A 27,800-nucleotide genomic window follows, 5' to 3' on the forward strand; every position below is an offset into this window, starting at 1 on the left:
CTGTTCCTGGGTGTTCCTTTCTCTTCATGTCCTCATTTTGCCACATTTCAGTGCCAGCTGCAGATTTCATTGGGTCCAGGCTCTCCACTGCCCCATGCATCAAACACATTTCTGTTTTGGTATCTGTTTGGCTATTAGTCATCCGTAATATTTTTTAAAATAAAATGCAGAACTTGGGCTTTTCCTCTCTGAAATATGTCTTTAGGATATTCTATACTCAGAAGAATCTGTATTCAGTTTTATAACTGGACCTGAGCTGGTGAAACAACTGGAAACTTTGCTGCTGATTTCAGTGGGCATTTCTCTGTGTATCCACTCAGTTTGCTCGTTTGAGGATGAAATGATCCCCACATCTTTTGCAGCAACACCAGCACTCACTCTCACTTTCCGCATACCTGTGCATCTAGACATGAATAGAGATTTTATTGTTTCTGCACTCTCCATATTTGACTTCTTTCAAAACCCATGTGCAATACAAATAACTGCACTACAAGGAAGAGAAAGTATGTGTTTAACACAAACATTTATAATTCTAAAGCCTTGAACAACAATTGAGATAAACCCAGCCTCAATGGCAGTACAAGCTGTGCTGTGTGATTCAAGGGGGGTCCTCAAGGCGCAATTTGCATTTAATGCTTCTGCCATTAGCTCAGCTTTAGGTGAAACAAAACACCCCACCTCATTAGGCAGGTGGGATAAAATGAAGGTGAGGTTTACAACATTCCTACTTGGTGTGGGAAGAACCACACTCACTTAACAGGCAAGGTAATGCTATTTCCTTCGATGAAGATTTAATTTCTGTAATTTTTATTTTTGAAAAAGGATTGACCCCCTCCCCTGCACCGTTTAAGTATGTTCCCAAAGGCATTCCTAACAACAGCAAATCTGTGTGCAATGCTCTCCTCAAATCTTCTGCCTTTCACATATCGGCCAGCTGCTCTCCAGACACAGCACTTGGCTACAGAATGGGGCTGCTCTGATTTATAACTGAGGTGTTTAAAATAAGGCAATCTAATTATTGACTTGATAGCCCACAATGTCTGCAGTCAGCAAAGTTTAAAAAAATGCAAAATATTGACAGGATCAGAAAAATACATAATGAGGGAGTTATTAAAATGCAAATTGCCTGCTTTCTGGTACTCTGGTGGTGCATGGCACAGGACCCCAGAGCTGCATCCCTCTAGCTCTGCGCTGGTTAGGAGGAAGGAAAGAAACAGAGCTGGGGAAAACAAATGGGCAGAGCTATCGTGGGCCAGCTGGAGGGACCCCACACCATGGGGGTGCCCCAAAGAAAGACAGTGACTACTTGGGAATGGGAGGCATTGCAAAAACAGGCAGCCCTGCACACACTGGACCCCAGACTTTTCCAGCATTTTAGAAAGGTCCTGAGGCAGAGGGAAGCCCTTAACAACAGTTAAGTGCCACACCTATACATCTATTCTGGGGAAACATCCAGAAATGAAACTTTTTGCAAGGTGGTGAAACTTGATATCAAAATGCATGAAAGACACCGCATTACGACCTATTAAAAAAAAAAAAAAATCCAAGGGATGCTAACACCTGGCTTTATAGGTTATGTTCAGAGGAAAAAGTTCACTGCCCTGATCCAGTTTGAGAAGTCACAACTGGAAGGTGAAATAGGGTATTGTTACAAGGCATAGAATTCCTTCCCTTCTCATCTCTGCACCCTACTTTTTCTTCTCATTTAAATAGCCTTCTAATCCTGTGGACTGTCTGGTATACACTTATTATTTTACCTTGCAGACACATTCCTTTAAGTCTGAGGGCTGTGTATGTGTCTAGATGTCAGTAATAGAACAAGTAAAATAATACCATTCCCAGCTGGGCTGGATGATCTAAGCCCCCAACAGGAGAAAACTTTGATGCACAATATAATTTAATGCAATGCATTTCAGTCATGTTAATATTACTGTAACAACTTCTAAAAATGACTCCAATATAGACACTGATACCTAATTAACAGGCAAATTCTAAGGGGGAAGTTAAATGCTAATTTTACACTGGCATTTAGCCTAAGAACTTCATTATGCCATCTTCTATTTTAAACTGTAGCCATCCCACCTTGTGCTGTGCTGCTGCCTGCTCTCAGGCAATATTGCGTGGAGCACAAGAATTCCTTGCAAGACAGACAAGGTCACAATGGTTGGGGCTGGATACCTGCCTGAAACCAGGAGAAAAGCTGGTCCTTGCCCCCAGGAACCTGCAGGGATTCTGAAACTGAGCTTTAGTATGCTTCCATGCTTCCCCTTGGAAGGGGAATTTTGTGCAGGGCACTAAAGTGATGGTTGGGACAGATGGATGTAGCTGCTCAGGGCTCCTGAAAAGGCATTAAAAGGAAAAGGACACTGCAGCAATACAATCCCCACTGAATACTGGCCCTTTCCAGTACCTGGTTAGAGCAAACATGGGCAATGTGGGGTCAGGCAGCCAAAGGTTGATGAGCCTTCCACACCACTCATGAGCAGCACTGATACCAGCCAATTGTCCATCTCATCTTTCAGATAAATAAAATCCTAAATAGATGGTGCTTAAACCACACTGGCAATGGCAAAGGTGCAGAAAAACATTGAAAAATACTACAAAATACTGGAACTTACAGCCAGGGTTGTGGTAAAGCTGTATCTGATTTGCACAGAAATTAGATGCCTCGTTAGCTGCAGCTAGATGCACAACTGCCCAAATTTAAACTTCCTCCTTTCCCCAGCTCACCACAGTAATTACAAATCATGCAGCTGAATGAAAGCTGAAAAAGCACCAAGAACTTGGCAGTTTTGCTGAAGTGAGTCCCATAATAAATGAGGGACAAGGGGTGGCAGCACTGATAATAACAAAAACACATTTTGTTTGAAGCAACCTACTATTGTTCATATGTAAAACAGATCATGTTGCTAAGAGGGAACAAACTGTCCTGCACTTTATAGATAGCCATTTTATTACAGATTCCCCATGACTGTGACTCAAAACTCACACAATCCACACACCCTTTCTTTTTAATAAATGCACAAGATACACAACGTGGCTGGATGATGTTATGCTGCTCTAGACAGCGGTTTCAAATGCAGAGTTGGAGGTATATTTCTAATGTGCAGTATCACATATAAATTATTAACAAAAGTTAAGGAATGAAATCAGAGCAAAGCATCATCTGCCCAGCTAAAGTCAGTTCCTGAAACATGCTGAGCAGCATCCCCCTGTACTCAAATCAAATGGGCTGGAGGCAGCACGGTACCCAGGAGCTCTGCTCCCCACGGCATCTCTTCCTTGCCTCCTCATCTTTCTCCCTGAAGCAATTCAAAAATCCTGACGGCTTCTTGGGAAGCCAATTTTTCCCTCTCCCTGCCTCTGAAGTGGCTAGGTGGGATTTAGTTTTGTGAGCACTAGGCCTTTTTCCTAAAGCTAAAAATGCTTGTAGAGATGTGAAAAGCCTTGACCACGTGCAGGAAAATCTAGTGCATTGCTTATCAGTCGATTTGGCTTCACACCAAGAGTAACACACTGCTATAAAGGGCCAACACAGTGTGAAAAAGGAGCTGTTCTACTAGAATACACTCCGTTAATTCTGGTTGAACTGACATTCTCCTAGGACAAGAGCTCAAAACACATTTAGACTGTTGTACTAAGCGTGGCAGGGAATGAAGCAGCAGGCTGGTTTCTCTGATGTCACTAAACAACAGGCAGACACCTCCCCGCTTCCCCCCCTCAAAAAAACCCCATCAATCTCTCGAGAAAACAAATGTGGGACAAACTCTCACAGCATCATCTTCCACCAAAATAATATAGCAGGTTTTGAACAAAAATCCCCGCCACCCTAGCAGGGAAAAAAAAAAAAACCCTGAAAAGTCAAAAATTCCAGCCTTGCTAGGCTTACTGTAATCGTCCTTTATAAGAAGAGCCCTCTAGTTATGTGAAATGACATTGCCTCAGCGACCCAGGCTCCCCATGCTCCACACAGGAAGGAAGCAGACACACATCTCCTTAAGAGCCGTTTCCTCTCTGCTCTATTAATTTCAGAGATTAAGCAAGCCACTCCTTTGTGGCATAACAGAGCAAGATAGAGCCATTGTGTTCGAGGAGAGTCCAGCTCACTGGCTTCCTACCTTTCAGTGGGGGGGATGCATTAGCACTTTATTCTCAGATGAAACACCAGAAAACTTCCAGCAGCCATAAAATCCCCCTTATTCTTAAATTACAGTTTCAGCACAGAAGAGGCCACCAGCACCATTCCTCTTCCCACCACTGATGAGGGTTTCAGTGTCTCACTGACACAGTTCAGGATGCAAAAAAACCAAGAAGGAATTCAAGGAGGAATTTTCTTGTCAAGGGCCCTGAATCAACAGGACTTATTTAACCAGGATTATTTTGCCTGGACACACACATCCCACCTCCTGGCCCTCCCTGCTGTGAAGCACTAAATTTACCATCATTTTTTTTTCCTCTTCTTTTCTTCCTTTAAAATTTATACACCCTTTTTGCTCTTCTTCTTGCACAAAGTCCCTTCAGCTTGTATCAGATGCCTGATGACCTTTAATAATACGGAGGCCATCGCCTCTCTATTTCAAAGACTACCACCACATCTCGTGTTAGAGCCTGGGATTACATGGGCAACCAAAGCAACCACCAGCTGAGCAGAGCCTCAGCTGTTCCTGAAGTTTTCTGATGGAAGAAGAGAGAAGCAGGAGAAGATTCAGCCAATGCAGGGTAATTGGGGATCCCCAGTCCAAGCCTGGGCTTCCACATTTCCCCCTAAACTGCACTTAGATGTTTTATCCTCAGCTTTCCAGGTTTCTTTCCAGACTGTTAAGCAAACGAGGCTGGGAACACAGGGCGCTTTTGGAGTCAGCAGCCATAGGAAATACCACTTTGTGGGGGCGCACACAGCTGCAGAATCCTCGAGACACATTCACATTTCTTACAGTGTCAACATGGCCCTCACTAAACAGAAATGCCATCAGCAGCAAACAGATACCTTCAGGGGGAGGGGGAAAAAGATAACACACGCTCAGGGCTTTTGAGCAGCAGCAGAAGGAGCGATCTCCTGGCTGAAGCAGGAACGTGTGAGCCAGAATACTGTTTGTACTGTACCTTCCCTTGCAACACAGTCAGGAACACAAAACTCATCCAGATAAAACAATCTGCCTATTCAGCAGCTTTCCTTTCATGAGCTGCTTCATCTTTGCAGGCTGGCCCCCCCTTCCCCCTCCCCGCTTCCCAGTCAGCAACTGAAAAGTTCAGAAAGAAAAGAAAAGGAGAAAGGAGTTGTTCAGACAAAGGGCTGATTCTCTGCGAGGGGAGGGCGCACACAGAAAACACGGTCACGGTGTTCTGGGCACAGTGCTGGCACGGTGCTCTGCCAGCAGTTGTAGGAGTCTGCTCCCCAGGCTCTGCTTCAGGTTTTGGGACCATGCATTTCGAAAAAGGAGGGAGCTGTAGCTCCTGCACCTCCAGCAGCAGCCTCCTGGATGTGTTCCTGGCCAGCTGGGTATTTGCACCTCTGCACCTTCACCCAGCAGCTACATGGGGCAGGTCCCTTGCAAGATTTTGCCTGTCCTCAATAGAACTCTTAACCTCATCAAGAGGTTTTTCCTCTGTGACAGTCTCTTGCAAAAACCAGTTTGGGTGTTTGGTTTTTGGTTTGGTTTTTTTTTGGTGTTTTTTTTTTTTTTTTTTTTTTTTTTTTTCACTATTAAACACAGACACTTTTCTGGTGTATGAATGTAAATCACCAGTTCATATTGCAGAGGTGACTCAACAGCCATTTAGATGCCAACATGTAGTTACTTCTGGATGGAGCAGGATGTGATTCAGCAACTACAGGCAAGGAGCAGTGTATTCATTTAATCTTCAAGGCTCCTTTTTTTTCTTAATTTTTTTTTTTTTTAATTCAATTTATTCATTTTTACTGTGCTGGGGTTTTTTAATTGCAGTCATTAGTGGTCTAACATAACTCTTCTCTAGTATTCAGAAAACCTTTGAGGAACTGTAGTATTGCCACACATCAATAAGGCTAAAAATCCTCTGCTTGGCATCACATTTGGCTTAGCCTCTGGATAGCTTTCTTCTACATTTTATCAAAATTTCACCCCAAATGCAGCCCCCACTACAGCTGTTTTACACCAACAGCTGGAAGCAGCTCCTCTGTTGTTCTGTCCTCTCAGGACAGTGCAGGAGAAGTCACATCAGGTGGGGGCCCCTGCTACCTGGGCAGTTTGGAGGATCACAGTCACCTTCCACCTACGTCCAATCTGCTGGGAACAGCAGGGATGAGGTGACTGCAAAACACAGGTGAGATGTTTATTTTTTACTGTGTTCTTTATGAGATGCAGAAATGGCTGCACTGAACATATCAACCTATAAAGCTGAGCAGGAGAAGCCCTGGTTAGCAGTGATGATGCAGGATGTGCACAAGGATGCAGGGACAGGCTCAGTGCTTGGAAGTATTCCTTAGCATCTTTTCCTGAGCAGTTCTGAGTGCCTTCATCAAAAGCAGAAATATTTCTTTTTACATAGTGCTTTGCATCAAGGTTGGCAGGGGGGAAGCAACTACCTGAGTCCTGGAAGATCTAAAAGGCAGGATTTATTAGTTTTAATACTAAAAAATTAAAAAAACGACCCTGATCATAAACTCAGGAGCTCTGAGTCACTGAAGAAAGAGACAGGGATTTTTTTTTTTTTAAATTGTAATTTTGGAGTTTAGAAGCCCAAACTGAGTGACAATATTAAAATCATCAGTCACAGCAACCTTGCTTCCAACACACAAACCTTTGCTCACATCTTCTATACAGGCTAACCGTGTTCACGTATTGCCTTTATGCCCAACCTGACTAAGGAAACAAACATGCTCTTTGCCACCCAGTTTGTGTCTGGCTGTACTTCCCTGTACCACTTCCAGGGATTAAGGGGGAATTTGGTGATGGGGTAGGTCTGGACCAGGACTTTACATTAGCATGCTTATTGACAGGTGTTTTGGTCCCCAAATCTGGAAAACTGCTCCCCATCTACTTAAAGCTTACTGCAAAACAAATCTGCACTGGGTTAGTTAAAATAATGAACTTAAGTGTTTGTGTAAGAACCCTTTTTCTGAAGTGGAATAATGGCCTATTAGCTTTCATTTAAATTGGCTCCTAATGGAGGTAAATAAAATGAAAAGGATTGTTTTCACCGTCTGCCTAAATCCCAGCCCAAAGCAGCTGATGAGCAGTGTCACTACCTTACTCAGACAAGACCCGAGTCCTCCTGATTTAAATTCTGCCCTGAACAGTTCACCTTTCAGATGTGTTAAATCTCAGCCCTGCCATGCAATAGTTACCTTCATGTAGGTTAAAGCAAAACACAGTGGAGATAAACACAAACAGGGCTCAGCACTCTACAGGCACTTTGAGGAAAAAAGGGGGAAAAAATTAAATTAACCATAGGGCATAATTGCTTCAAAATCTGGTTGTTCAGAAAAAATTACCAGTGTTTCTTTGCACAAGGAAATATGCTTCTAATCTTTGCCAGACACAACACCAGGAGCAAGAAATTAAGCAATGAGCTAAAAACGGTTCAACTCTAAAAGCAGATTGTAAAGCAAAGGGGAAAACTCCCAGGGAAAGCCGAGAAAAAGGTTTGTTAATCTCACACTGAAGGGTCATAAATGTGCAAGCTCAATACCTCACAACCCTTTTTGAGTAAATAAAGGTTTAAAATGTTCTTTCTTTAGTGGGACTGAATTCCTTTCCAATGTGACCTCAACATGCCATTCCTGTGTCTTTATCTGCCGACACAGCAGAGCTGTTGACCTTTCACCAATGACCTGAGCAATCAATAAACAGCCCACAAACTATCTCCACAGAAATTCTCCACCACCGAGTTCCTCCCTGGCTCTCTGCCGTTCCTGAACTTTTCCTCAGGCCCTCGGTTGTGCGTCAGTGTGACTTAACAAACAACACAGGGCTCAGAAATACATTTTCTTGGGCATTTCCTATCCAAACACATTAAACCTGTAAGTGCTTTTGCTGTTGTTTGCAATGCCACAAGCTGCTTTTATGTTACTGTAGGATCTACAAGATCTCTGCCTCATGCTAAGCACTTTGTGTTGACTTTCCAAGGACAGAATCCAAACTCAAAATAACTCAAATATGCTCAAACTGTTGGAGAGTAAGATAAAAAACCAAGAAAATAAAAAAATCTTATTAAGGACTTTCCCGAACAGCAACTGACAAAATTTCATGTTAAAGAACATCATTAAACAAAATATGAACAATCAGTTACAGATGCCTAGAATAAGAAGAGAAATTAAGGCAGGTCAGAAAATACTAGTGTGACTATGGGTGTCTCTCAGATGAGTTCCAATGCTGTAAATTCTCTTGTACTATCACATTACATGAAAAGGAATCAAATGCAACTTTTCTATTCAATATGCTTTATGAAATCCTGACTCAGAGCCATATTTTAAAGGTGTTACAAAATGGGGAACCAGTCAAGTGGTGCAATATGTGTTACCAGGGTACAGAAGAGAGAACAACCATTCCCTGCACAGCTTACAGCAAACACACCAGAGCATTGACCAAGATCTGAGAAGCCAAAAGAATGAAAATTATCAGATATCAGCCATAAGCAGAAATGAAACTAATTAGCCCACAGAATCTTCATCAAACTGAGTGAATACAAAGGTAAAGCAGACTGCAAGTACTGAGAAGGGACTTACATTATTAAAACTGAAAGAGTAAGTTTGAAGAGCTTATTCCCATGACAACTAAAATGCTTAACAGAAGGAGTTGCTCCACATCTCTACATATGCATACAGTCATATATATATATAAACTTCTTAGTCTATATGTATTTATATATATACAAAATTGAAGAGCTTGCAATGGCTCTTAAAACATTAATAATATTAGCTAATCCAAGATACCTAAAGTTTCAAAACCCAATAAACCTGCTAAAATTTGCTTGAACTGCTACTGGCACATATGCTCCACATACTCTTGAAGACTGATTTATTGATTGACTCCACACCATTAGGAAAAAAAAAAAAAAAGCATGATTACAACTGTTTTCTGAATTGTTCTCTTACATTAATAATGTAAATCAGTACTAAGTGAAGCATAGCAAGGTATTCTTTTATATAGATTTTTTTTCAGTCTCTCTAACTTGAAAGTATGTTCACTGGGCATTGTTACAACCCACTAACGATAAAGATTAGGTCTTTAAAGGGCAGTGGCACCAAAATTTTAATGAAAGTGATAAAGTGGTTAACCCACTTGTTACAGAAGTGTTTGCATTATTGCCTGCTCTGCAGAGAGCTGCAATGTGTGCAGCAGGTCTGGGTTATTTATTTATCCTTAATATAAACAAGCCAGAGTGGCTCAAATGGCAGTATTCAACAGATAGCACTGATGGATCAATACAATATTCTACTGAAATTAAACTTCAAGCAGACAAGAGCTATCAAAGCCTTTAAATAAAAAAACCACTTGGCCTTCTTGTAATTTCCAAGTCCAGATCTTACAGCCTGATCCCTCCAGCAGGATTTCATGGGTAGGAGCCCCTGCATTTCACCTGGGCTGTTTCATGCCTGGCCAGGGTGCCTGTGAGAGCTGCTGAGGCTCTGTGTGAGCACAGGAGCCACCTGCACTAAGCCCCAGGCATTTCTGAGTCATCTGCAAGTAACTTGGTGAAGGAAAAGAATTACACTCTGCAGATTTCTACACATTACAGCTACTTCTCAGTGTAAGAGTGGCAGTCAAACGTCCTGTTTGGGATTGCTTAAATAAACTGGCAGAGATTTCCAGCTGGGCATCTCTCTTGCATGGTCTGTGAGTGCAGGATGCTGGGTCAGGAAGAAGTGGTGTGACTGCCGGACAAGGCATACAGAAAACCAGGAGCCTTTGGCTATCAGCCCTGGTCCTCACCTGACTCACTGTGACTGCATCACCCCGCAGTGCTCTGACAAGAGGGACGAACTGGAAATAATATGGTGGAAAAAAATGCAAGCCCACTTTTCTTTTTTTTGCCTCCCAGGATGCACAGAAAAGCCCTTGAGATCCCAGCACACTCCAGGTCAAAGCTATGTGGGAATACTTGATCTGTGCTGGGTTTTTTGTTTTAGCTTTTTGTTCTTTTAGCTTTCTTCCTTTTCTTTTTTTCCCCCCTTTTAATCTAGATGGAATTAATTGAAAGTGCTGCCTAAGAATAAAATAAGAATGTAAAACTGGAGAAGCACGATAAGTAGGTGTATTAATAAACAGGTTTCTAATTTCTTATCTTTGATGGTATTCAGTACTATTTTAAATATTCTCAAAAGAATCACAAACATACAGAAGGTCACATAAAAAATCCCTGATGAAGCAATTTAATGCTAAATTAAAGCTGAAAATAGGTAAGCCCAACTCTTGGGATCTCAGGTATTTTCAAAGACTAAAAAAGAATCAACACTACCCAAAAAATACCGTGTGTTTTTCAGATTTTTAAATATTTATTTCCTAAATTAAATAGAGCAGGATTAGCTGGTTCTTACAGCTTAGCAGGAAACTATTTAATTTCCAAGCCAATTGTATATTGACAGTTGGCAACAATAGGTTTGCTTTATAAAAAGAGAATGGGAAAATAGTTGTGCATTTCTGAAACATTTCCAGGGAATTTCCTTTGAGGACACACTGAGTGAAAAGTATACAAACAGGCATTAAACATGAATATAATTTAATAAATATCCACTCAGCTATATGGTGTGATAAATAGGTAATAAGAACATAATACAGGCATTTACCTTTCAGCTTCTAAAGGAGCTGGAAGCTTAAACAATAATACTTTCATTAGACTCTCCTGCCTGGCATCAAGAGCCAATTTCCACCTATTAATATGGATTTCTATTACCTGCCTTGTGAATACTGTTAACCCATTTATCAAGCAAGAAGACATATTTTGTCACTTATTGCAAGCAGAAGGGGAGCAGAAGGATTGCTAAACCATGTCACATTAGAGCATCAGATTAAATCATTTGACCTAGAAGATATTCCACTTACATTTAAAAAGAAAAAAAAAAAAGCCCTCTGCAGCCCTGCTTGTCTTACATTCAGTAAGACCTCTTGCAGGACCAAATTTTTCCTTGTGTTGTCAGGAGAAAAAAAATCAGAAAAAAAATCAGTCTGCAGACTAATTGTAAACTGTGTGTATGTGTAATTAAACATGCCTCATTGGTTCTCTTGATCTGTCAATAGTGGGTAGGAGGAGGTTGATTTAAGTTAAACGACTCAAGCCTTATGAACATTTGTCCCTTTTTGTGCCCTCTAAGCAAAGGCTCATTGAACAGAACCACAGCCAAATATGAGGAGCTTGGAATGAAATGTTTATTAGTCAGATTACAGGGGTGCCCAGAACACACCGGGCAGTTTTCTAAGTGCAGAAGGAGGTGCTGGGACAGGTCCCTTTCTCAGCTCTGGATTCCTACCAGAGCACACATCCCCCCCACCCTGAGCAGAGCCCCTCTCCTGCTCCCCTCCTCCACAGCTGTGGGGATGAATGGAGGAACGACAGTGCTGTCGCAGAGATGACAGGCACACAGCTATTAATCACATGTTTGTTGCTAAACACACGAAATTCCCACTTTCCCACAGCGCTGAGGTCTCCTTGTCCTCACAGCCAGTTCTCAGCTGCAGTGAGCAGTGCTCAGCAGCTAATGGATCCAAATGAGCATTTAGCTTTAGCCCCCTCCTACCTCCCTGCTCCACCACTCGCCTCTTGCTAGGGTATCACAACTATGATTTTGTCTTGCTATTCACACTGGATCAGATTATAAAACATATCTGCTTCTATGCCTGTGATAAAAACTCCACAATATGCACCTCAGCCACTTTCTCTGAAGCAATGACCCAGGAGCAGTACTTGTGTTCCTCCCACTCTACACAGCTCAGCTACAGATACCAAAAATACTTAAGACCTCAATCCACAAGAGATATATACAGGATCCAGTAAAGCCACAGAATGCAAGCAAAGTTTCTGAAGTTATAATACCTCAAATTTTCTGCTCTGTGTTCAGTGGAGTCATTGAAGATATTGAAATTGAACTGGGATGTCTCAGCTTTCCTTGTCGCATTGCCTATTGCTGAAAGACCACAAACTTGGTCACTTGACTTCAACCACTTGGTGCTCAGTTACCCACCTCACTTGGCTATTCTTGTTTCAATTCCATTTTGTCAAGCCACTGAAGTCTCCCTCTGTGTATCTTTTTTTAAGACATCCATACAACTTCCACTCCTGGCACAGCAGAGAGCTTCCAGCATCACGCATTCCAGTGGGGCCAAGGGACCTCCCAAAACTCCCACTGAGAAAAGAACATTTCTCTTTTCCTTCCCTGAAACCTCGCAGTGATCCTTAAGTCAGGGAGTTACTCAGAAATCATTGAGCAATCAGGCTGCTCATTATACTCCTCAATGAAATTGTTACCACAAGTAATTCTTAGTGCAGTACTACAGGTTAGCCACTCTTACAGCCTCTTCAAAAGATTCAAAGAAGTTCTGCACCTTTGTCAAACAGATTTTTAATTCCTCTCATACTCTCGGCTAGTAGTTTGATCCAATATTTTACTGTTTCTCACACTACAAGTTAATGCATACCCATTTATTTTGCAGTGGTCCTTTAATCCTTTTCTGTTCATGCTGCAGCTCAGCATAAGGATGAGGGTATCTCTATAAACCATGTGCTCAGGAGGCTCTATCAATATGCATGCATGGTGCAAGACAGAAACATATTTCTGCTGAAGACGAATCAGAAGTTGGGGTCAGACATTTTATACTTTAGCCAGATTTTGATAAGACATATTAGGAATTCATAGGACTTTTATCATTTTCAACAGCACGAGGATTAGACCCTACACTGACAAGAGCAAGAACGTCAGTTGTTAGAAGACGTATGTGCCACACTGAAATACAGTGAAGTACCTGAAAGACAAAATGTATTGTCTGATAAAAACACTCTAAGCACTTTCAAATTCAACCCAGTGATGACTTGCCGAGTCAGTGCTTCATTTGTCTGGCAGAGTCAAAATTACAATGACTTCTGTTCCAACACTCAAAAATGCAACAGACGTGCAAAGGGAAGCCAGGATTTAAAGCATGTCCTCACACAACAGCAAGGATTCAAACTATGCATAATATACTGATGCTTAGGCCATAGGGAAGAAAGGAACAGTAAGAATCCTTATTTGCATTCCAAGATATTATGCAGCAAGCTTTAAATATTGACAAAAATACCACAGCAATTTTTTAACCCATGTTCAGAAAAAGGTAAAGATAATTATTCAAAAAGCCCCAATCTCCTTCCAGTCTGAAAAAAGATGCCAAAACCAAAAAGAATCTCAGTTTCATCCTTCTTTTCCCTAAAATATTCAGAGCGCTGCAAATATGTTACAAATGAAATGACTTTTTGTACAGAACTTTTAAAACCCTTGACTTTTAATAAGGTCGTGCATCATTTGATTTTAATTACAGATTTTTTTATCCCTTAAATTTGACTAAAAATGATGTGATTTACAAAGCAAACAAGCCAGTTAAACAAAGCTAATTAAATTCACTAGAGACAGCCTTGCTTTTCCCCTCAGTGAGTGTTTATTTCAGCTCCCAGTGCTCTGATAGCTCCTGACAGCTTGCTGGGACACACGAAAGAAGTAGGTCAGGGTAAGCTGGAATCAGCAGCAGAGGATCCCATTAGACAGGCTTGTAGGGTAATACGGAGATCGAGGAAGTGTGTGATGTAGTGACAGTGTTAGAGACACATAACAAACAGCCTGAGGACAGCCTCCAGCAGAACCGGTACATTTATCTTCTCTGTGTTATAATGACCCTCACAGGGCTGATCCAGGCTGTGATTCCTCCTTCTGAGGTGCTCTGTACGGACCCAAGGACAAAGCGGCTCCCGCCCGGCCGGGCGCCGGGGCTGGGGATGCAGGAGGGAGCTCACTGCACACACGGGCCACAGGAGAACACTGCTTCCTCCTAAGCAGCTCCTAAAACACACTGAGGATGGTGGTTGCAGTGCCTACACTGGATCTGAAAATCTCAAGCACCCCAAAGGGACAAGAAAAGCCACTGTGGCAGCGAGGGAGTGATGGGCACAGAGGATGCCTGCTCCCCACTGAGCTGCTCTCTGGGGCTCCTGGGGAACCAGCACCATGCTGCTTTTACGGCACTGGTCTGTCTCCTCATACAACACCTCTGCCTGTGGGAGCAGCGACTGGCAGGGAGGAGAGGCTGAGAAAGCTGTGGCTTCTGCTGGTTTTCCCAGATGGGTTTGCTGTGAGATGAAGAAACATCAGCGGAACCAAGGAGAACATAATCAAAAAGACCAAAAGTGATCCATGTAAAACAGAAACTGCTCTATGGACCACTGTTATAGATGATCTAATGTAACGTGTATTTTTACCACGTATGTATATGCCCAAATACTTGTGACTGCAACTCCTACTTCCTGAGGAAAAGTATAAAAGTATTTTGTTTAACTGCCTGGGCATCAGAGCAGAAAACACACCATCAAAAACTCTCCAGTTTTATTATTAAGTCTGAGGCAAGTGGAAAAGCAGAGTGCTAACTTCCCTTGTTCTTGTGACTATTGCTCACACCATTAAAAGTTCAAAGTGTCCCCACTATCACTGGTAGTGCTGTACATACAGCAAACATTTAAATTATGAGTCCATTCCTCAGGCCCATGCACAGCCAGAGAGATTCTCCCCAAACCCAAACTGTGTGGCTCACATTAAAAGGAGAGAACAAGCGTGTGCTGTCTCAGAAAATAGGTACTTTTGACAGGAACAATTTGAATCGCCATGGGCATAAACAAACACAAATGGAGAATGTTGTTTTATTTTGTTCAGAGCTCAATACATTCAGTCTGCTCAGAGATGTCTCCAGCATCCACTTTACTTGAAGTGCCTGACTTGGTTTGCAGCAGCAATGGGAGGTCATCCTAACAAAACAAGAGTTTCATTTTTCTCACCCGGACTTCATTTCCCCCTTTACTCAGTAAGAGTGCATCACGCTCAGCGTTTATTCCTCTGTTTCTCATTACAAGCTTTCTGCAGCACAGTCCCCATCCGGTGGCAGCTGTGCTTCCTGCTCTTCGGGGGTCACGCTGTGTGGTCACTCGCACCCACCCATTTTATGACACCACACATCCCTTTCCTGCGATTTTTCCTTAAGCAGACAGTTCCACTGACTTCACAGAGCTTTGGACTGATTGACGCCTATTTGCTCCACCCCTGAGCATGGAGGTAAAATCCCAGCCTAGTTCAATGTCCTAACGAAAACCATGCATGTCCTAACGAAAATATGCATTAGGATAAAAGCATTAAAATAAAGGAAGACAAAGAGAATGATCAGAGCAGCATTGCCTGCAAGGAAGGAAGGAAGGAAGCTTTTAATAGCACTAAAATATAAAATTGATTTGTACACATATTTGATAAAAATCAATACAATTAGCAAGTAACTGAATACTAGAAAGGGAAATTGATTGCTCGAGGGCCCAGAGGACTCAGGGCAATCAGTCCATTCTTCTAGCTCCTCCACTCTTAATAAAAATTTACTTTTTCATAATCCTGCCTGAACTCTTTGCCCATTAATAATGCCACTAAATAGCTCTTCTTTTAGCACTATTATTGCAGACCTGCTTGAATTACATTTGGAGGCAGTTTCGAGTGGCATGTCCTGGCCATTTTAATATCTGCAGCACAAACCTCCGAGCAAGAGCATAAAAGAATAAGGGCTAATGAACGGCAGCACAGGCACACTTGAGAAGAGCTTATAAATTTAAGTACCAAAGTTTAAATAAACGGATTACCATAGAATTGATTTGCTACATCAATTTGGTCAGCTTTTGCTGATACATCATTCCTACCTCAAAAGAGAAGAGCCACTGGTTTGAAATAACTAATTAAGCATTTGAACCATGGCCTTACAAGGGGAGTGGGGCTGCACTGCTTTGCTCTCATGCCTCCCTTCTCTCAGCCAGTGACTCCTCACTGCAGCATTAAAATCATTACTCCACGTGAAACAGGAGGCTCAATTTACAGTCAAATCTAGACAAAATGAAGCGGCTTTTATGGCCATCATCTCAGAGTGGATTTCAGTTTCAGACAAGGGCATATTCTCTTTCTTTTTTAAGGTAGGATTGGAGGAACTAAAAGGCAATTGCCTTTCCCCACACAGGAGGAGGGAGGTTCCCAGGGGAGGCTCCCAGGTGAGGGTTTCCATTACAGTCAACCAGCTGCACAACCAGATTGAGGATGCACAGAACTCATGCATCTACCAAGGAGGCCTCCCTTTCAAAAGATCAGATGCTTTCTCAGACAAGAACTTTCTCAGATGTTAAGCTTTGTGCACTGACTCCTCTTAATAGGAAGCTCTTTAAGCCAAAAACTACCTTTGGGCCCTCAAGAGGTTCCCTGCCCGTCTCCAGTTCAGGGTGACATGGCCTTTGCTGCAAACCAGGGCCTTGATGTGGCAATAAACTTCAGTGTATACTCAAATAGAGCTCTGTGAGTAGCCATATCCAAACCAAAGGTAAACAAGTAATTCTTCCAGATTAATGAGATCCCTTACATGCTTAAAATTCAACAATGTGATTTAAGCACTTTCTAATGCAGTAAGCCATTGAATTGATTAAAATAGTATATGCATCTCATCATATTCACTTCAGCACAGACTCTTATTCCAGAAATCTGAACATACACTTATTTTTCAGTGATCCAACCAGACCAATGACTAAACTGGGCCATTATATAAGCCTAAGGAAAGATCCACAGGTGCTTTGCAACTCAAGTGGCAACCTGTGGGAATGTCTCTGTAAGGGAGGAGGAAGGAGAAGAGTCTGGCAGGGCACAAGCCTAAGTGATCCCTCACTGAATTCTTATCCTGTTCTTACTCCAAAGTCTGTCCTCCTGCTTCTTCTTACTAAGAAGAGACATTAGTTGGGACTCAAAAACCTGAAATTACACAGTTTCAGTGTTGTCCTTCTTTGTAACCATGACCAAACTACTTTAATCTTCTTGCTTCCGTTTCCCTGCCTTTATTAATAAAGCCAAGGGAGTAAAACTTCACCTAACTCACACATCTTTTGTGAAGATGAAATGCTTGTTCTGTGTAAAGTACTTGGAAGATGAAAGACATCAAGTAAATATTAATCACAGTCACCACACCTACCAACAGGATCTTCAGTACATCGATTTGGATCTGTGCTTGAAGAGGCTTTCTTTGTGCAATTCAGGAACTATGCTTTCTTGGAGTAGTAGAGCTGAATTAAAGCTAATCAGGAATTCCCATGTTAATCGGCCTTCTAGCATTCACAAGATCATAAGAAGGATGATGCTTCCATTTCAAAAGACAGCACAGTGCCACAAAATGAATTACATCAAACTGGCTGAAGCCCATTTACAGCATGGTCATGGAGGAAAAACTATTGGAGTTCATCCACCGACATTCATCTCAGGGCATACACACTTGTAAATCAGCTCCTATTCAGTAATGAAATGTCGAGTGACTCATTCTTTCTACATTTGAAAAAGCTCTCAGAGAGAACCAAAGAGTCTTTTACTTTCATGTCTGCTTTTATAAACACTGAATTACATCTTCTTACTTCAGGAAAGCTACAATGCTTCAGAATCAGCTGTAAAAGAGAACATTACCGTCTTTGGTTAACAGAATCCAAGGCCACCTTAAGATCCCAAACTACTGTTGAAGGAGGTTTGAAAAGATGTTTAATTAGCAGCTCAGATGATCTTCTGACCTAGCTTCCCAGTGCACAGCAAGGTGCACTGGTCTCATGCAGATGTGGTGCACTGGTCTCATGCAGACATGCCCCTGAGGCTGGCCCAGGGAAAGCCAGTCTGGGGCAGGCTGGCAATGCTGCTCCGGGCACTTCTGCTGTTCTATGTGTGTCAAGGGCCAGATTCTTTACTTAACATCTTAAGCAACTTCTACAGCTAAAACTCAGCTCACACAGCCATTGCTGTCCTGCTGGCAGTGAGCTGCAGTTTGGCCAGGTGAAAGTTGCCCTCACTGCTTCTGCCTGAACCAGTGAATTCACAGAATAAGGACAGCAGGGCAGTCATACCTCGACTTTTGCTCCAGTGTTCGCACCAGCTCACATCCCGCAGCTGCACAGGGAACAGCAGCTGTAATTCAGCCAGCTGTGCCATACCTGGGCTGTTCCAGCCCTGTTCTCACCCAAAGAAAAATCCTTCTGACAAAACAAACCCAACCAAGCCATGCCTGTGATCACGGGGAGTGCTGCTCCCTGCCACAGCTCTGCCTGCCTCTGGAGAGGCGACACTAGGTAAGATCCCAGGAGCAGAGCAACCACAACAAAGGCATGAAAGGAAGAGTACAAGGGAAAATAAAGGTTGCGAACTTAGACAACAGAAATAAAGAAAAGCAGTGCCTGGAAGTCAGTGTCCAAGGAGCACAGAACACGTTTGCACACAGGAAGCACTTACTGCTTGAATGGAAGTCATAGGAGATGCTGGACCTCGTGGATCAGGCACGTGAGAGATTCCAGCCTTACTGAGGCAGTTCTGGACTTGCTGTGCCTCCATCATGTCCCAGATACCTGCCCAGTTTCCTTAGCTCTCCTGTCTCCTTGCCTTTGCCCTCCCTTTGGTCCCAGCCCATCCCAGCTCTCTCTCCCCTACCACTGCCTCCTTGTACTTTGGACGTCTTCACCTCAGGGTCTCTGGCTCTCCACGTGTGGCTGCAGCAGCCCCAGCCCAGCCGGGCCGGCCGGTGCCACAGAGCGGCTCCGCTGGCGCCGGCAGTGCCGGTCCTCTCCTCGCCGGGATGCAGCAGGATGAATGCACAAACAAACAAGCTACACTACCAACACAGCTATGCTCCAAAAGGAAATGACCACTGGATGTTATTGCATAACCCTTCTGAATAATGAACGTGTATTTCTTGAAAATACATGCCACCTAATCCCCTCGGCATTGCAAACATGTACCACAGGATGGTAATTTAAGTTAATCAAGCCCTAAGCTCCATGCAAAGTTTAACAGTTTGCTTTGCTACAGTTTGAGAAGCAGATGGCAAAGCACTCAGTGGCACATTTTCTGCCATTCTTGTACAAAGGGCTGTACCTGTTTCTGTTCCAGGCATGAACACCAACAAATGGATGTTTGCTGGACTAGCTGGCCAATGAATACCCTGAAATAACATACACGTAAATGCTCTGCAGGGGGGTCTTGTGGGCAGCCAGAATTGGTCATTTCCTGGCTAGTTTGCCATTGCTGCCATTCTTAGATATGATAAAATTAAAGCTACAGGCTAGCATAAGGCTCTTTGTACGTAATCCAGGTCTTATCTGCAGAAATACCCACATCCACAGTCGTTCCATGCAGACAAGTAGTACGGGTTTTCTTACTCAGCAACACTTGACACTTGCTGTAGCTCACAGTATTTCTATGTACACTGTTTTCCAAATGACGCTGCCTGGCATGTGGGCATCAGAAACTAGTCTGAAGGTGTCATTTGGATTTCAAACCACCTCTGTGGACAGTCACCAAAATGCTCTATTTCTGGCTAGTTTGTGGGATGCTGGGCTGGGCTGGGGGAGAGAAGAACTGACAATGGGAAAATAGAAATTTGTAGGTAATGTGTAAGGCCAAAATGATTTTAAAGAAAGGGCAATTTAGATAGCCTAAGTCAAGCTTTTTCTAGGTATGTAGAAGAATAGGAAGCGAGGTGGTGAGCAATGAACAGTTTATCCTGAGACATTCAACATCTTCATAATTCATAAACAGCAGAAAAAACCACGCTTCTCCTTCAAACAGGGAGCTCAGCCCCCAGCATGCAGCTAATGGTGGTGTGTACAGGGGATGTACTTACACTAATTGACTGGGCCATGGCCACGGCTGCCCCAAGCGTTTCTGGAACTAGCATTTCTACAGCAGCACCGAGCAGAAACGCTCCACGTTTATTAACTTGTTTGGTGTTGATTGTTGGATTGGCTCCCCATTCCCAAGGCTCTCAGATTTATTCTTTTAGCTTAACACTACAAAGTAATCAAATCACTCCATTACAGCTGACAGACTGTGGGAGCCCTGAAGGGGAGGGGAGAGCGCCGTCAGAAGAAACAGCTACATTTTCTCTTACATCCTTCACACTTGCCCTAAACTTCAGATTTGACTCATCTACATTTCTGGAATTCAAGAATATTGAACTCTAACTGACACAGGCAGTTATCTGAAGATGCAGGACCTTCACTTGAAATTAAGTCTGATCTACCTCCTGGGATCAGGGACCAAGATTCATGTCTCATAAGTACTGAAAAGCCCAAATGCACTCTCATTCTGCTTCAAGTCAAACACAAGTGTTGGTACAACCAAGAAAACGTCTTTCCAATGCTATATAAATTCAAACCAACAAATTCATTCCTAAGAAGAGATGAGATGGAAGATTCAAATATGCCTTTGTGCTCTTCCATCAAACGTGTAGAATAGGTAAGAACAGGAAGACAAAAGAGATGTCTCAGAGAGTCAAAATTAATATGGAAATAGAGAAAAGGGGTATGCCTTGGGCTGGATTTTGTCTGTCTCTCTTCAGTACAATTTATTTGCAGCTTTACACTATACAGTATTAGAAAATGCTTAGCACACAACCCTTGATGTGGAAAACAAAGAAAATTTTTCTGATTTAGATTAATTCCAATGTCCTTGTCTAATGTTACCCAATGCAAAATTAGAAAGAGATTGCTGCTTGCTTGGTCATGTGTTTTTAAAAATAATTTGAATGACCCACTGCTTAAAGTATGGACAGGGTCCTCTGTTATTAAAATCCAAACAAAGTCTGTACTCAAATTGACAGGGTAGAGCTTGAAGAAAATCCCCCAATGGGTTTCTTTAATCGAGAAAAACAAACAAAAAAACCCGTGAAGCCTGTGAACAAACAGTCTTACAGGCTTTGGACTTAATATACCAACAATGTCAGGCATTTCAATGCAGTAGCATCAAAACTAGATATTTACTGCTTGGTAGTGAGTAACCCTCTGAAAAGGGAGGAACAAAAATTCCTTTTTAATGAGTCACCATTTGACAGTCAGAGATCAAAACCTTTTGCCTGTATTTCTGACTAGAAGATTGTATAAACTTGAGCTTTTCTCTGTGTGAATTTATTTAAATCAACAAAATTAATTAAGAAAATAAGTAAGGTAACAGAAAAAGTGAGGTCCTTAAAAGTACCTGACCATCAACAAGACCCACTGGGTTACTGAAGTATCAAATACATTCAGAAATTATTTCCTTATATAAACTTGGACTTGTGAAAATCCTAGTGAGGTTTTAAGTAACTAGTCCCAGCAAAGTGAAATTATACTCAGTATCCATCCTGATAACCACATAAAATTAATTGTACATAATTATTCTTAAAATAATGCAAATGTTTACGTACTAAATGTTGTATACTAACGCTTGGGGACAAAGCTACTGGTGTGTTTGGAACTGTCTTTGTAAAATACTAACTTTTTTACTATAGCTGAAAACTTAAACCCATGAAAACCCATGACAGAGAATTAAACAATAAAACACATGCCTGAGGGTAGATGCCATTTTTGTCTTTAAATATTTTCTTTACCCCTACATGAAATTCTGAAGTTTCAGCAAAAAGAAAGATACTATAATGTCATATCAGGAGAAAAATATTTTTTAAAAATCCACTTAAATTGGCATTACAGCCAAAGCAAAGAAATAAAACTGTTGTTCACAGCAAGGGGGTTTTCCAGGAGGATATACCTGCCTTTATTTTGAATATAATTTCCAACTATTTGAAAGGACTCTAAAGACTTCATCTGGTAACAAGCATGGATGATTTATGAACTATTTAAGTAGTTAAGGAAACTTAGTGTGAAGGCAAAGGTAAAACACCATCATTCCCATTTTACAAGGGGCAAGTAAGAACCTAGGAACTATTTACTCCTAAAACTGCCTCCAGCAATACTTATATACAGATATTCAGGCCTTTCGAAAAAAAATGTTGACAACTTTGAAATTAGAGTAAGTATAACTCAGCCTTGGCTTGTTGTATGAAAACTCATATCCACAAAAAATCCCACTTGCTCCACAGAGCTACCAAACCATCCTGTGGAACTTCTGACCAGCGAGAGCATCTCCAAACCTGACTGTCAGCTCACAGAACGCCCCCTCCCTCACATCAGTCGATCTTAATTCATGTTCGATCTACTTGTAGATTGGAAGTAATTAGAGTGAATAATTACAGTAACTGGTTACAGTTTAGGAATTGAGAGAACTGAAGAAAGAATTCAGAGAAATAATCTGATATACTACTGTAAAGAGAATCAATCATCACATTCCTCCCATTAGTCTTTTTGGCAATCCTGTGTCACTGTTGTCACGAGTCTGGATAACGATGCCACATCAATTCTCCATTTGAGAAAGGAAATACAAGCTGTGACTCTGTAACTATGTCCTACCTGACCTTGGGGAATCTTTAGGGGAAGTTTCCCATCAAATATACCTACAGTTTTTACTGAAGGAGAATTACTGAGTTGGGCCCATGCTTTGTAACTCAATGCACGACACAAAAATATACAACCAATCTTCTGTTTCCATTTGAAATAAACTATTAGTATGTAATTAATGATTTTTCAAGTCCAACCTTACATGAGAAATTACATTTTCAAAATCATTTTAACAAACCTGGCTCAGAGTTGATGAATACAGTGCTGGATGACAAGACCGCTCCTACACATCTGATTAAACACAAACAACATTTAGCTATGTTTTAGCTACATTTACCTAAACTGGAGATAGCTGCATTTCCCAAACCTAACCTTCCCAAAACAAAAAAAAACCACAACAACTGACACTTTTGTTGTAAATATTACAGAATGGGAAAAGAAGAAAGTCATCTCATGTTTTGTAACAGGAGCAGACTGACTCCCTTCAAGACAGCAGGCTGCTCTCCTTGTGAACTGTGGCACTGCTGATGTCACTGTGAGCAGGGACAAGAGGACATAAGGCCTTTTGTACTGTTCCCATGATGCCACATGTTAAAAAAAATCAAAAATCATTATCCAGGCTGGAAGAAGCCCAAGCCATCATAAATGTTTGTTTACTGCAATTTGGCAGACCTTTTGAGAAAAAACAACAAACTACACTTAGATATGTAATCCTAAACCAGAATGTCAGATGGGAATCAAGTAGAATACATGGCATTACTTTGAGGAAACCAGGAATTATTTGGGGGAAACTTTTGCTGAGATGTTTATTTGAGTGTTGGTCTGTAAGTAGATATCACTTCTATTACTCTGGCTATAACTAACGAGTTAACAACACTATTTACGCTAGTACTGTTGTATCATTAGAAACAACAAGATTATGTACTTTAATTCTAATGCCAGCACAATTATTTTAACACCAAGTGTGTCAGATCTGACTCTGTACCCCCTAAATTAATTTCAGAGTAGTGGCTAAATAAAATGACATACTTCTTTGTGCTTTTGTTACAACACGCTCATGTGCAGCAAACTGTGAAGAAAATGTAGTAATTAGAGGTTAAATTAATCCCTGACAGACAGGCAGCTTAGTAAAGCTGGGCCCTCTTCAGAAAACAGAGCATAAAGCCTGCCAGTCTTTCAGAATTAGGCACAAAGAACAGGGAAGATTGGCAAGTCCCTCACTGCTGTGATCCAACCAAAGGGATGGAATGCTGAGAAGTCGGTGTAAGTCTTGGAGCAGCCAATACTACCAGGCAGATCTTGTGACAAATGTGATTTAGAGCTCCAAGGGATTGTTGCTGCAGCCGCTCCAACTGCCTGATCAGGATCAACCACTTGAAATTACAGACAGTCTTTTGCCCAGCAGAACAGGCTTCTAACCACCGTGTAATCCACCTCGAGACATTAATAAAAGCGAACAATGGCATTGTATTTCACAACATGACTAGAAAGTTACCTTGCTGCTTCAGATTTTAATGCAGGTAATGGGTTTCGTTGCCCTCAACAGAATAAATGTGCTGGGTTACACTAACACAAATAAACAGGTAGGTCTGGGGTAGGTGTAACTACTTGGAGTTTTGAGGTACTGAATTCTAGAGAAAAAGAAACTTACACAGTAAAGAAAAACCATGCAAAAAGAAAGAGGCAGCCAGATCATGATGATGACACCTAGTAAGTATTTCTTTTGTATGTGTGTCAGCAGAGGTAAATGTTATTTTCAATCTCTCTAGCTGTGGCACATGAAAGTAGCCAGGTTCTAAATCCATGCAAACACAGCCTGTTATCAACAGGGGGGTGAACAGAAGGGCACCTGTTCTGTGCTGTGTGAGGAGCATCTTGGCTCCCGTGCTGGCAAATCCTGGTGCAGGAATTGCAGAGGCAACCCTGCCTCCGTTCCCACCAGATACTTTCCCTCCAAAGGTGGAAGGCACAAGGGACAGGTTTCTCCCTGACTAATGCTGCTGCCACTCAAGAGATTGCCTGCTGTGGGGTGACACACGGGGGTGTAACACCCGGCCCTGCAGAGGGAACCTCGGTCCTGCCTGCACCAGGCTGAGTACCCAGCTGTCCCTGACCAAAAGGGAAGGCACAACAGGCACCTGCAGCGTGATCACCAAGGAAATAAAAATAACCCCAAAACCAAATGGGAAAAAAGCAAAATGCCTGTATTACAATTGAAGTAAAAGTCGAGCAGGGGGCCTGCAGAGATTGCAGATATACGTGGAAGTGCTTTAACACCACCAGCATTTCTGTACTACCCAGACCATCAATTATTAACAAATTAGGGCATGCCTGATGGGGTACTTATGTAACACTCCTTTATCAATAAAACTGCCAAGTCCCTTCAGGGAAAAGCACCATGGATCTCAACAAGTCACAATATGACACCTTCCTCTGGACAGGACATTCCAGTGAATTCTGGTCTGCCCCTCCTCAGTCTGGACACCCATTCCCAAAGAGGAATTCTGGGCAGCCTGGCAGGCCCTGCCAGAGGCCCAGGGTGCACCCCAGCATCCCGTGAGCAGCAGCCCTTTAATCAGGTCAGCGCTTATCAATGGCTCATTGTAGCGAGGAGGCAGCTCCGAGCAAAGGGCCGTATGAAATCCTGCATCCCGCTGCATCTCCCACGCCTGGGCCCCAGCGGCTCCACTGGCCCCACGGACACAGCCTCCAGCCACGCACACACTCCCTGGGCACAGCAAGTGGTCCCCAGGCAGGCTAGCTGGCTAGTGGGTAGGGAGGGGAGGAAGGAAACCCACAGCTCTTTCCTCTGCTCTTCCCTTTGGGCACAACAGGTTCTCCACAGGAGCCAGGTAAAATTCATCCATCAGAGATAGAACGCTGAGCCCTGCTTTGCTTCCGTTTAGCTTCCCCCATCAGGCAAGAATGAGCAGGGTGGAGGCACAAAACAATTCTCTGTCTGTACTGAAGGGCCTGACCCTTGAGCCCGTAATTCCTAGATCAAATCTGAGCCTCATCCACTACAAAATGAAAAAGGACTGCTAGGCTGGGCCCTGGAAGGAGAAAGCTGGGTGTACTCTCCTACCACCCAACCCAATGAACACCTTGCAGTTAACCCAGGGGGCACACCAAGGGTAACAGCTCTCAAAGACCTACTGCAACTTGGCAAGTAAATGTTGCACAAAATAAGTATTTTCTTTTTAAAGGAAAGTAATGACTTAGTAATAATTTTCCCTCTATTTAATAAAATGAAATGGAGCACAGTGAGAAGGGCTCCCAAGAGGAATAAGTACTCCTTCCAACTCATTTGCATTTGCAAGTTATCCCACTGACTGCACTGCTCTCTGGTAGCATAACTGGTGACTTCTAAAACCATGGAGTCACATCCTAAGAGCCACAAGCCCTGCTTATGCTGTGACCCTGAGATACACTTTCATTGTGAACTGAGCTAACACACCATTCCATAGCAACTGCAGTGAGAAGACAAGGAGGCAAGAAGTCTTCTGCAACCAGAAGACAAGGACGTGAAGTGAAACCTCTCAATGACAAAGACTTCAATTTTCTGTGCAAAGCACTAACAGTGATAATGCAGAACAAGGAAAGGAGACCATGATACAAGCACAGACTGTTTTGCAAACTTTCTCTTCAGCCGCTGGCAGTCCTGAAATGGGTTACAGAAAGTTAGAATTGTGGTACTGATCACTGCCTGTTCTACAGGGCTGTTTTTAAAAATTAAACAGCATTTTTCTGTTTTCATTTAAAACACTATTCCAGTATCTTCCAAAAGCCATTCCAATCCTGAAACAACCCTAATGAGGGCAGTACTATACACCCAATCAGTTTCATAATGTATTTTTTCAGCTATTGTCTTTTCAAGGGTACCCCTTTTATGGGTGCACAACACAAAACTTACTACAAGCACACAGTGGTATCATGCACATTTGGCCTTTTACAGCTGTGCTCTGAATTTCCCCTTCAAAATTACTGGCAAGGAAGGAAGTTCCGTGTAATTTTAGCACTCAACATCTGAAAAAATTAGAAATGTCCCAACTGTTTGATACGTATAAAAGAACAGTTGAAAAACTTACAGTTGACTGGTGCTACCTAGGTTACCCATCAATGGCATTGAGACTGGTATATTATTAAGAGAGGTGTATGATGGGAATTGGTTTATTGTGCTGATCCATAGTAACCAACTCCTGTTCGTCCATCATTTATCTCTCTCACCAGCGACATATGGGTTTGTCTATTCACACTCTCAGCATTCTCTCTGCTCCAACAAACAGTCAGCCTTTTCTGCTGGGATAAGGAGATTTTTTAGTTACATCCATTATGTGCGTATCAACATTTATGGCAGGAAGATAATTGCCAAAGAGCTCAGGGGGATAAAAGCTCCCTCTTTATAACACAAACCCCCTTAAAAAATCAATATTGATATAAAACAGTTCAACACAAAGCCTTGGTGTGTTTTCTGCTTCCTTCAGTTCAAAATGCTGGTTTTGGGGTTTTTTTTAAACATTGCAAGTCAAACTGGAACATCAGGTAGAAAGCCTTCATAGTGAGTTACATCACTGCTCTTCCCACAGAGGATGATATAGCAGTGTACAATATTAATTGTTCCTCAAAGAAGTTTGCAGCAAATGTGCCAGATATAAAGAGGACTCCTTGGAGAGGTGCCAGCACCATTTAAACTGATTTAACTATCTTTATTTGGAGACCATACCAATTACTAATGAATCGTAACTTATAGTCTTAGAACTTAACCTTCGCCTAAACGCTAAAAAATGCTGACACAGTCAGCACCAGGGAACAATGAAAACCTGGGGATTCTGCCCCTCTCCCTATTTCAGGAACTCAACCTTCTACTACTCCATCCCCCAGTTTGGATAAACCCATTTGTCACAGTTTCTACAAGATTTACTTGACTTTTCCATGGCTATGTACTCATAAAAGTTATTTTAAAGCGACTTTTATCAGAGTAGCAAGTAGACTTTTATCAGAGTAGCAAGTAGCAACTGTAACATAGAACATTTATTGATTAAATTACAGGGAACCAGTGAGTTGCACTGTACTTAACCTACAGGACAACACAGGGATTTATCTTACTGTTATTCTTGCCCTTGTGTTTCCTTCTCCCTCCCTAACTTTTGTCTCTCTCTCATGAAGCCCATTATTGGGTCAATTCTTGTCCTACAGTCACACCCAGGCAGGTTAGTGACCTCTTAAGTCAGGGCAAGAGTATCACCCTGACACCTGGGATCATGAACTCTTCCAGTAAATCTTCCTGCATATTCAGGATCCATCTAGCACAATAGCTTCCTAATCCCGTTTTAAGTCTCCAAATG

At 42.2% G+C, this 27,800-nt stretch overlaps 1 protein-coding gene across 5 annotated transcripts in view; it reads right to left on the bottom strand.

Annotated features, from left to right (window-relative positions):
* MAMLD1 (mastermind like domain containing 1) overlaps positions 1–27,800 on the bottom strand; it is a 249,530-nt gene that overhangs the window by 50,098 nt on the left and 171,632 nt on the right. Inside the window, exon 1 of one of the 5 annotated variants that reach the window (XM_085570659.1) lies at positions 1–27,800. This exon is cut by the window's right edge and continues 756 nt beyond it. The exons of the other annotated variants lie outside the window; for them this stretch is intronic. The gene's annotated coding sequence lies outside the window, so the exon portion shown is untranslated. 5 annotated transcript variants of the gene reach the window in all.

The sequence above is a fragment of the Lonchura striata genome, chromosome 4A, assembly GCF_050655825.1.
Source record: "Lonchura striata isolate lonStrDom1 chromosome 4A, ASM5065582v1, whole genome shotgun sequence".
Classification (NCBI taxonomy): domain Eukaryota; kingdom Metazoa; phylum Chordata; class Aves; order Passeriformes; family Estrildidae; genus Lonchura; species Lonchura striata.